This window comes from Larimichthys crocea, chromosome XI, assembly GCF_000972845.2.
Source record: "Larimichthys crocea isolate SSNF chromosome XI, L_crocea_2.0, whole genome shotgun sequence".
NCBI classification, from domain to species: domain Eukaryota; kingdom Metazoa; phylum Chordata; class Actinopteri; family Sciaenidae; genus Larimichthys; species Larimichthys crocea.
Genome location: NC_040021.1, coordinates 10991382 through 11003439, shown reverse-complemented (window position 1 = coordinate 11003439; position 12058 = coordinate 10991382). Strand labels below are relative to the sequence as shown.

The window sequence follows — 12058 nt, the reverse complement described above, 5'->3', positions numbered from 1 at the left end:
TGGATCAGGATCTGGGCACTCGGTGTTGATTCAACTCTGAGGTAATTCTCAAGGTTCTAAAGCATTCACTTCTGCTTAATACGAGGTGAGAAAATCAGACATGTTCTCATAAAAGAACAGAAGTCATGTACCTGATTCAGGCCCTGCGGGTTTTCTTCACAGGTGTTGACAAAATAAGTGTCATCTAACAGCCATTAACTTCCTGTTCTTCAGAAGTGAGTCAAGGGTTACGGATGGGTATCGCAGCAACACGACGTCATAGAGCTTTTGTTATATACTGTGTCATTCAACACAGCTTTGTCCAATCAGCATAACCAGGAAATGTGTCAGAAACACGGCAGGAGTATCACATGCCCTGTGAGTGAGACTGTAACTGAGACTGTGGATTTACACTACTGGCCAAAAAACCGTCTGGACTCGGACATTTCGCTGCCAAAAGGAAGTCACAAATCAAACGTTAAAGCAAAATTCTAACTTATTCCTGAACAGCTGTGAGCGAGCACTCAGTAACATTCATCCTTTAACCATAAAAAACAACCTCCTTAATATGAGCATGCTGTTTGGAGGTCAATAAGGTGTCTTTATATAATTTCTGGGTTATTAAAACTTCAAACTGCCTCTCGCTGCTTTCTAGAGATGCCAACGTGTAAAGTCGCCTGAAGATTTCTGGATCACCTCCAAGTCACATGTCATGCTATAACACAATCTTCTAAAGCAAGTGAAACTTTCTGCTTAGATTTGAAACGTCCATTTATCTCTACAGGGATAGTGTGACAGACATCAGTGGCGAGCCGCGCCGGTGCAGTCATGAATGGATAACAGTGGAAGCTGTACAGTGCTGGGTAGCTGCCTCTGTAAAGAATGTCACGCAGCTGGAATAACAGACAGGTCGTGGTTCTCACGGTGGGCTTCTGTTCTGGTGGGACGGATCATCCGTGTCAATAAAAGCCAGGACTCATGTTTTGCTGACCTCAAGGGCAGCAGGTACATACAACAGGAAATGTACGGGACACTGTGGATGGTTTACCAGGAACTCGCAATGATCAAATGTCTCTTTTCAGAGTTAGGAAGAGAGCTACACAAGCTAATGAAACAGAGATTCTACCCTCCGTGCTTCTGTCTGTTTTGGATGAGGAAGCTTTAACCATCATGTATGCACATTTACAGGAAGCGCAATCAAGCATTGGTGACATATAACAACCTCCCAGCTCTTGTTTGAGGTTATGAATTGTCCAAGAAAGTAGTGAAACCAAGAAGTAGCTAAGCTGTTTCTGCAAACAGAAACTAAATCCCCCAAAAAAGTATTCATGTGAACCTTTTCTCTGCTTCCTGCACTCTTCTGTTAATTATTAAGCATGTATGAGGGGAGCAAAACTCAACTTTGCCTGTTGAAAACCAAACAGAAAAGGGTAATCGTATATTTTTCTCATGCTTTGGTGTCATCCTTCATGATTTAGTCACCTGTTGACCTACTAAGCAGACCAACGTTACATACGACATATAAAATGCACAATGCTGCCGTTAACCCCAGTGATAGACGCAACTGCTCTCCAAACAGCGCTTTGGGGACACCATATTTGAGACAGGAATGAAGTCAAAAGTTGAAAGCTGCTGAAGCTTGGAAATCAGTTCGCAGTACATCAACCGTGATACAAGACAGCATGGAAATCTGTTTGGCTTCAGATTGTAGATGGCCCTGAAAAGTTCAGCTGTCTACAAGCTTGTTGACCTAGTTTCTTTGGTTATGTAGGAAATAACAGGACTTTAGTGAGATGTTAATCACGCTGCGTACAGTGTGAAATATTGAGTCAGTCCACAGCCACACATGCATAAATGCAGACATAAATAGTGGAAAAACATGTGTCCAAAGAGCCTCTGAGTGAAGCATCTGAGCGTGCTGAGTTTGTGAAGACGAACAGAAAGGTCTGCTGCGCGTTAATGATAAGTATATTCTCAGCAGAGTCATGACTGACAGCTCCTAAATAAAAAAACTGTTTCTCAGACTGCTGCGAAGGAATGTGTTAAGGGGGAACGTTATATTATGGCTCGTATCATGTGGTGGGAGGCAGGAGGGCTACACCGTACATATGTTTCATTCAGGGTGGGGCTATATCCATAAATTCCACTCATGCAGCCCTTCCCTGTTGTATGAGACCCTAACGATCACAAATTAAATGCCAGGATTAGAAAAAGGTCCTGCTGGTCCCTACCCACCCTCTGGAAGACTTGTAATTACCCCCTGGAATAGAAAAGCTCCAGGTCCATCCCAGAAGAGCCACGCGACTTTCTGGATCAACTAATTTATAGAATGCAGCCAAGTAATTGCAAACATGAAAAGGAAGTCCGAGTAAGGATACAACAATTTACAGTTTAGACGTTAGGAATGAAAGGAGCAGTGTTTGTGAGAGAAAGCAGCATAAGAGTTGAGTGTGTTTAAACGAGTGGATGTGGCAAACTGTAGCTTGTGGTAGGGAGATAATAGCATTAACCTAATGGTAGGAATTTCCTTCAATTTATATGTAATGGCTGGAGTACCCACATGATGTTTTCTCTTATCTCAAGCATAGTTTGCCTATTTCCTGCAGTCGAAGAACACTAACATGATGAAGCATGCGAGTTTCCAAAGTTTAACAGTTGCATTGTGTTTTTCATATTTAAATTAAAAGATCTGTTTGCAAACCAATATTAAAAGTTTGATTACTGAGAGTGAGACGTCAGTCTTGACAAACAAGTTTTAAAGATCCACTATTTAACATTTAGAAGGATCTACTGACAGAAATTGAGTATACGTTCATTAATTTAAAGTCACCTGAACATAAGAATCTTTGTGTTTTGTAACCTTAGATATCTACAGAGAAATAGAGCCTTTAGTGTTTCTCACGTTTCGCTGCCACCATAGACTCTCATACATGTATAAAAGGCTCGTCGCTAAATGTGACAAACCTTCAGACTGGACCTTTAAGTCAAGGTCCACCAACTAGCTTTGTCCAGAGAGTTTAACCCATCTCATCTTCCTCTGGGGATGGACTTTGCACAGATGAGAAAATTTAATTGTAAGCACTAGAAAAAGCTAGTAAGTAGACTTTGAGTTAAGAATATATTTTGTCTGATTATGTGATGGAGGTCTGATTCTCATTGAGAAGTAGCTTCTTTGCTCAGTTTTTGCTTCAGTTTATCAACTGTTGGTCAAACAGTCTCTAAACTCACATTTAGAGTGGATATGAACTAAAACATTATTTAATCATTTAGAACATGTGTAATTGAAATGATCCTTTAACTGTAAATCTGCTTCTTTGACCCCTAAAGTTGATCAAATTGACTTCTTTGTTCAAGAGAAAACTGGAAAATGAGAGGTCTTAAAACGTCTACAAAGATTTCTCGGAAGAAGTCGACGGCACTGCTGCAGCTGCAGTGAACGTGCCTGTAAAGGATCGTCAGAATTTAATGGTTAAAAGGCCGTGGCTTAACTTGTTGATCCCGCCAGATGTAGGTCAGACTCACAGCCCTGAGAAATCACTGCTTAAGGTTTTCAAGCAGAAAGATAAGAGAAAGAGTCTTACAGCAGAGGTGGCAGAATATAAACAAATCAAATAGAGTAACGTTAATCCAACATAATCCAATCAGTATCCAGTCTGCTCCGAGGGTGAAGACAGCTTCAAAGTATTCTGCGGCTATTAGCTCATGTCACACATGGATACTCTGAGAATTAGTTCACCAGATTAAAGCCATGTGAAAAGGTCTGAGGTCTCTGCCTCATCTTTGACACGGATGTGAGACTGCCTTATTGCCAGCCTGACGCATGACTGACACAGAGGCAAAGTCTAACATGAAGGCAGTATAGTGCACCGCCATCTTGCATGGCTGGATAGCTGAGTTACAAGCCTCTTATCTCAAGAGTGTGTCATAATCTCAAACAACCTGAGACCAGATCGCGGGGAGAACAAAATATGAAAGCTAGGAAAATCTGCCGGGAACCATAAACCTAGGGACTGAAACACAAACAGCAAAAGAAGGATGTTTGGGGACGTTAACAAGGACACCTGCTGTTTAACAAGACCGACCTGACAGCTTCTGCCCTGTGGTGTCGAAGCTATCAACAGCGCGAGGGACACAAAACAACACTTTGTGCAGGGTGGTAGCACATAAAATAACCCCAAAAGTACAGTTTATTTCGAGGGTTAGAGCACTGAAAAATGAAAAAACTCATAACACTAACAATTGGTAAAAGTAGAATGAGTTACATAACCATGAGAGAAGAAAGAAATATGGACAATGGTCGCCACTAAGAGCTGTAATACAATCGCTCCTAAGGAACATTTAGCTGTTGATGCAGCTGGTTTTGTCTGACTGCATGGCTGTTTTGACGGCTTCTCTAAAGTAATGTTATCGCACAGATATGTTATACTGTGGGAACCTGCTCGTCGTAGCTACAGCTTAAAACCCCTGTCCAAAGGAAACCCGTACACTGTTCCTGGAGGGGAGACGATGGCTACTGTGGCTGTCGGTCACATAAACAGAAAACATTTTCTACCTGTCAATATAGTGTTTCAGGAAAGAAACAAGATAGCAGTTTTAGCTTGTAACCGAGCTGCGTTTCATCAGTCACAATGTGCTTCGCAAACAAAGCTACATCGAAACAACGGTGTTTTTTTTTGTTTTTTTTATTTTAAAAACAATTACAAATACAACAAATTCAATAAGAATGTGCATGACTGACATTACCGGCTCCAGAGACGCCAACTCAGTTAACACTAAATTGCATTACCGTGGTAAAAATACCAATGACATCTCAGCTTACGAGGTATACAAACAACAGAGAGAGAAACTGCTCAACCAAAGCCTGCATTTATTTTACATATATTATGCAAAGAATTATCTGAAAAAGCAGTCCGCTTTGCAAACTCCATTCATAATCAGGTCCAAAGAACTAAACACCTGAATCCATGCCTCGGGGATATTTTGACCCATTGAATTGATAGTTGCATCAGTTCATGGATGAAAGAAAGATAAGAGACATAGCCTAAACATATCTTTCTGCTCTTCTTTTTGACAACTTGTCAGAACTTGAGCGTGCTTTCTGGAGGGCAGGGCAGCGTTTTAAAGAGCAGGATAAAGCATGCTTTGCTCTGAATCTGATATCTGCCGGCTGTTTCAAGGCCTATAACACACTCATGCTTTGGTTTGTCTTGACTGGTAACATTTGGAGAATCAATCAAAAAGGATGCAAGGCACATTCTGCAAATGGTCCACTTAGTAAATCCAATTAAAAGTATTAATATGAACATTAAAGCTGTGATTTTAGAGGTTTTGTCAAAAGCCTTCAACCTCAGAAATTCCTGGAAACTGCCAGACTGACCTCATCTTCTGAGATCTTTTTTTGTTAGCATGTCCTGATAAGATAAGACATAATGGAGTTGTTCTGAACTCTTTAACAGTTTAAATGCTGTTTTACAGTTACAGGTAAGAAAGCTGTATTGCTGAGCGTGTTAAAGTTTGGCTTTGATATGCTGAACACACGCCATCTTTCGGTGATTAAAGCTGTTATTATCATAACTACAAGTAGCAGCCTGAACTGATGACTACACAAAATTTGCTTTGAGACAAAATGCTGGCATCAAACCGACTGGAACGTCTCCTGTAAGAATATTTAATATAATAAAGAGATAAGCGCGCTCACAAATCCACTAAAAACTGCGAGGTCATACAAAATTCTTATTTCGAGCATCTCTGCTTTGGGAATTAACATTAATAATGTGACCTAGACAAAAGGGGGAAAGAGGCGAGCAAGGATTGAAACATGAATCCCTCTTGGCCCATAAAACCCCTCCCATCCTCCCAAACCAGCATCTCGATTACGGGGACTCCCCCACACACGTACTCACCCAGGACAGAACCCACATGCTCCCTTTGTTTGAACCGCAGCATGGCTATACTCTTTCCACATCTTGCGGCTGAGGCACACAAGTAATTAATTTCGCTGCTCATTGTCATGATAATCTGAGGTTTGCCTCAGTTCTGTCAGTCTGGCAAGAGAACAGTCACTTTCTGACTTCTTTTTATTTTTTTTAACTATAACCGAATGCCACTCTCAGGCAGGAAAAAGCAAAGCGAGGCTATTAATTAAAAGACTACAGAGGCTGAAAAAAATTAAGTGATTAAAAGACTTCAGTTAGAAACAAAACCAAGCAAGGGAGTATAAATATAGCCTCTGTCATGTGATGTACTGTAACAGCCTGAGACAATTATGTCACTCCAAATAAAAAGGCACTCAACCAGGAAAGACGGTTTCCGAAAATTGAAATGTTTGCTAAAGTGCAAGTATAGTGCAATTATAACTGAGTTGAGCTGGGAGCAATTAGACTTAATCTTTTTAGCTTTGAGTGAAAATCCTTCAGTTTACAGCTCAGTCTGGGCAAAAATACTGATTGTTCTGTCCGATGTTAACGTATATTTAGGATGACACATCATTTATTCTTTTCATACACAGTAAACTCTGGTGATTTCCTGCTTATATCACAGATAAAAAACATGCAGATAGTACTATTTTAATAATTCTGTGGTTAGGTTACCAACTATCCATTACAAATATCATAATATTCTTTAAAAGCGGTCTTGTCGCTCTATTTGTTGCTGCATGTTACACACTACAACTCCCGATTATAAAGCCTTTACCTCTTTAAAAACAGCCTCATAAGAGAAACTGTCTCGTCAGGCATCAGAAGTAGCACAGCTTGTGCTGTGTGCTCTCAATGGTACGACTCCAACAAGTTCAGATCGGCCCAAAATATAATTTCATAGGTCACCCAGTTCTAGTTATAGAACCATAAGACTGTCTCTCTGCAGGGAGCGTGCTGGAGTCTGTGCTGCAACACCAGTGAGTGGACGAAAAAGACTCAACACATCTAACTACACTGGTTTCAGTGGATGGGCCAATGTTTGCAAGAATGTTAGGATTTACACTAAACTCTAACAGTGACGTTAGGCTCTTCAGATTTTAAAAACCTAAATTAAATAAGATGTAAAATGACAGCAAATAAAAAGGCGACAGGCCGTAGCTGATCTGCAGTGATCAGCTTTTATTATAGGCCCAGCTCAGATCATCTAGTAGCTGTGATGCATTTTTTATTGCTAATAAAAACTGAGGAAAGGGTGGATGGCTTGCTACGAAGAATCCATTACTCACCAGAAGGTCTGAAAGCTGTCGACCAGAAGCCCATTAATTAAAAATCTGCCACCGCTGAGTGGTTGAGCTGGAAACAGGGTGCACTGCCTTTTCACCTCCGGACAATCGGGAAGGTCAAGAGTCAGCGGAGGGAGACAAGCAGCGTGCAACCGTATCTAAACTTATCTGTCAGCGTAAATGTTTAGGAGATACTTGTGTGTGTTTACAGATAAATCAAGTGCTATCACTTAAGAGTTTACTTCAGAAAAATGGCCCAAAAGTATCTAACCTTGTGGTCAAATTAGTTAGTAGATGACAGCCGAAATAACAGCTATGATAAATATAAGGGCTTTTGGAGGTTTATGCTTTATTTCATAAAAGGTATCTTCGTTGTGTATGGCATTAACAGAGGTAGTTGTGTTTAAAGCAAGCGGACACACCTCAACCTCTTTACTGTGCTTCAAAACACTGCAGGAAACTCCTTCTCTGTTTTTGTTCCTTCCTCTCACCAAAGGATGTTTGGCAGGTCTCCATCAAGCTCACGGTTTGAGGTTAGATGAGCTTTTGGTTTCTATTACTCTGAAATAAAAAAATAGTAAGAAGTCGTGAGGTTCTCCAGCTCAAACCAACAAAGCAACAATCCTCAAAATGTAAGGCTGGGTCTCGGGTGTGGTCAACAATGGCTGCATAAGCCCAGCTGTCCCAACAGCGAGGAGGACAAGTGCAAAGCCGGGCCAGACTGGGGGCAGGGTGTGGCACGGCAGGGGTGCCATGGTGACGGAGCAGGCCTCGACAGAGAAGGGATGCTAAATGAAGCCATTGTCTGGCCCAAGTGAAGCACACCGCGCAAAGAATGGCACATTCAAACAGCCATACAGGCCTATTGTTGTGGCGGGCCAGCAGAGTGCTGCAGGTCCACAGTTTACGCCACACAACCCACTAGATATCAAACAGAGCGAGCATGATCTGAGAATATGAAGCTGTGGCCAGCAGGAAAGTTTCCCCTCAAACAATCCAAGGACTTTTAGGTGACTTCACTGACGTAAACATCACAGGACTAGTTCGAAAATAGTTTGCTCTAGCTCTGAAACAGACACGACATGCTAATATGGGCCTTTCTCAACCAGGGTGCCTTTAAAACAAGCCTGACATTGCAGATATAAGAAGAAAAACAATCCTCTAGCGGATCATTGGATGTAAAGTTTGGAGATCTGGCATATTTTTAAAGGGTATCGTGAGAAATTCTGCAGAAAGCAAAGTACTTCGGTCCACCCTCTTGTTTGGAAGGGAATAAAGATGCAGCATGAGTCAATATTTAAGCCGAGTCAAGTAATTATGGTATAATAACTGGATTTGTTTCTTTTACTGACAGTGCCAAATCACATGTGCCTATTTCAGTAAGTATACATCCACTAAACGCTTAACTAAAAGTAATTATAGACATTAACGTAATACATGTGAAATAGTTAAACATCTTTCCGCACTAATATGGCCCAAAGAGAGCTGATGTAACCAGTGGGACTGAATAAGGATGTACGTTGTCATTCTCATTGAGGAAAACAGTCATTACAGGGCTGCGGTTTAACACCTGCCTCAGTACATTAATGCCAGCACAGCATCCGGAGACCATGCTGACATATGGCGGTCTTAAGGGCTCAGCTGTGTTAAAGCCACTCCTAAATGACACCCACCATTGAAAAAATAATTAGTCTATACCTCCCCCCTTGTTGTTGGTGCTGTCGTTTACTCTTTCACTATGTAATGCTTAATGGGAGCCAAGCATGTTTGGCTGCCCTCCTCCTCCTCCTGCTGCTGCTGCTGCTGCTGCATTTCCAGTCCTGTGAAACGTAACACTCAGTTCATTAACCCAGCTCCCCATAGAGAGCTTCAGAAGTGTTTGTGTGTGCTGACAGACAGAAGAGCACCAGGTACAATACACCGCCACTGTTTGTGGAGCGGGACTGCTTTGGTGCGAGTGCTTTATTCTGTGGAGGAAAAAACGAACAGGAGACATTCGACTGTTTTCGTCAGTTCATAGAGGTGATGAATATCATCTTACCACCTCATCTATCAGTAAACACATGCAATCACCGGATGAGACAGTCGATGGTGGAAGACCTACACGGATAGTTCAGATTGGTCACGAGCAGCTAAAAAAATCGAATGTGTGCTCTAATTCAGTGCCGACTGAAACTGAGTCACAGGGCAGACAGCGAGTTTCACTGAGGACGGTATTTGTCAAATTCTGTTTCCGTCAGCAGCACAGAGAGTGTCCGTGTCTGCGACAACAGCAGGATGACGAGAAACATCAACAAACCGACCAGTGCCAACAAAACAAGACGGCATATGCTGTTCCCGAAGGCGGTGCTCGTGCAGAGGAAGCAATGATATAAAGCTGACTGGCACGGCAACTAACACGCTGAACTAACAGACCTACAAGCTTGTCAAGGCACTTGCCAAAGTACAGTTTTGGATCTGTCAGACAAGACGACATAATAAGGTCTTTAGGCTTTAACTGTTGTATAAAAACAGTGCCTAACACCTACCGAAGGTGGGCCCAGTGTGGTTCACTAAAAACCTACTGTACCATACAATAAATGAGTGAATAAAGCCCACTGATGCAAGTTTGTGATAGATGATTGAATACCATGCACGTTTCCAAGCAGGAAAACAGTCTTTTGTCAGTCAGGCTCTAATAGAAATGCTAAAATCACAAACTACTTGTGAAATCATGCAGTTACATCAAGACTAATCATCTGCAATGTTCACCAAGACACGCGATTCAAACGTCAGGGCCTGTCCAGGCTGATGTGCGAACCAGCCAACTCCCTGTCTGAGCATTAACAGTGTGGACAAAATAAGCAGCATGGTACATCACGTAAGGCTTCCCCCCGTGTTTACAGTGAAAACATGTCTGCAGATCACACCGCAAGGAGTAAGTCCTCTCACAAGGCAGCAACCCATTACAAGCACGTACAGGCCCCTCAATGATTTAGAGCATTTTAATTCCCGGGAATGCATGAAGCCTTTTCTGATAAGCGCCTAACTGCATAAGCCTAAAATGATTATGCTGTGATAATCTCTGTGTTGTGCTCTCTGACTGACCTGTAACTTTGCGGCTTTCACAGAGTGAGTCATTGCAGCGAGCGATATAAGTGAATATTAACTCAGAGCAGGTGAAGTATTTTAATGTACGTCTGGCTCCAGAGGCCGATCCTTTTCTAATCGAGGGTAGAGTGGCTGGAGCAACTCAATCGGGGATGAGGAGGATGGGATGTTGCTGACGAGCCATCCTGAATATCTAGACAATTACAACATTTTGTTATCGAGCATTCGTGGAGATACGTGCCTGCAGATTACAGTCTCAATGATAAATCAGACAATATTATCTTATTGCACTTATCAGTATTTTTTTTAGATACGTAGGAAGTAATTGCAGAAACAGTGTCTCACTTACACCGTTTATCAACTCCAGACCACTGACAAGTTTATTTTACAACTGGAAAATATCCCCACATATCAAAGAAAGTCTCCTTTTGGCATTATTTAGCATTATTAACAATTAGAACAAATAATTATTAAGCATTAGGACTCTTATGAGCTTTGTTCTTTGCCTGGTATCCCAACATGAACCCTAAAGACCTGGAGACAGAGCGGTTTGTTGATGAACTCATGGCTTGTACTGCACTTTTCTTATTGTTATAGATAGATAGATAGATAGATAGATAGATAGATAGATAGATGTTGTTAACTGTCTGTGTGGGTCAGGTTTTTGATCTCAATAGGACATTTTCTGGTTAAATAAAGGTTAATTAAATAATATAAATTAACCCCCTATCCGTTCACATACATTAATGCTCTGCCCACCTTTCAGCTTTGTGTAATATCTCAGTGTAAAGTGTTTCTCGGCTCATGAGCTCGGGGTCCACCGGTGTGGACAGTTTCGTTTTGGTCGGTGGCTAACGTGGCCGTCGGTCGCGCGTGGACATGTCACAATACAAGACACGAGCTGACAAAACAAAAACAATTTGCATAAAAACAGATGCAAATGTCAGCTGACTCCTGTCTGCTGGGCAGGCTGAGGCGGCTGAAGACGACAAGAGACAACAAACAACGTTAATGACGGCTGTTGTTGTGTTGACTGGCCACACCGGTACCGAGGTCACCACCGACAACGCAACACAAGCGACCCCGGTGTGTGTGTGTGCGTGTGGCTGTTCACGCGGGTATTGTTTCAGCCGTTACGGGTAGAGTTTTGTCCTTACCTGGTCACGAGGAACATGTCTCTTGGTAACCGTGTCCACGAGTTCATCAGGTAAGTAGAAAAGTAACGCAGAAAGAGAAACACACACACTCACACACTCAGAGTCCAGACGGCACATTCAACAGACTGGTTGGTCCGGGGGGCTCGTGATGTCATCGCTTTACTCGAGCAGCTAATGCGCATGCGTCAACCTTTGTTAGCCCGGTGCATCATGGGTGTTGTAGTAGACGATGAAATCGATGCTCTTCACAGAAATATTAGAAATAGCAGACATATTTTAAGTGAATGTGAACAAAGCTGGCGTTACATGTTATCCAGATGTATGATAAATGATCTTTGAGTGGTTTGTCTTTTTTTTTTTTTTATTGTAGTATTCCCAAAAGGTTTTTTTTATTCTAATCACCTGAAGTGTATAGTTTATTATTATTAATAGAGGTTTGTGCATACAGGTGAAAGAGGACATGAAGGTAGTTGGTGTGAGAGAAGAGGATGCAGAAGACAGGGTTAGATGGAGGCAACTGATTCGCCGTGGCAACCCCTGAAGGGAAAAGCCGAAAGGAGAAGAAGAAGAAGAAGTTTATGCATACAGGTGCATCTTCTTCTTAAGCTTTCGAGTCCACATTAGATTAGTC

The 12058-nt window shown here is 42.0% G+C and overlaps 1 protein-coding gene across 1 annotated transcript in view; it reads right to left on the bottom strand.

The window, feature by feature from the left end:
* Nucleotides 1–11570, bottom strand: part of daam1b (dishevelled associated activator of morphogenesis 1b) — a 43554-nt gene extending 31984 nt beyond the window's left edge. Inside the window, exon 1 of the mRNA XM_010745362.3 lies at nucleotides 11428–11570. The gene's annotated coding sequence lies outside the window, so the exon portion shown is untranslated. The remainder of the gene's footprint in view (nucleotides 1–11427) is intronic.
* Nucleotides 11571–12058: the final 488 nt, after the last annotated feature.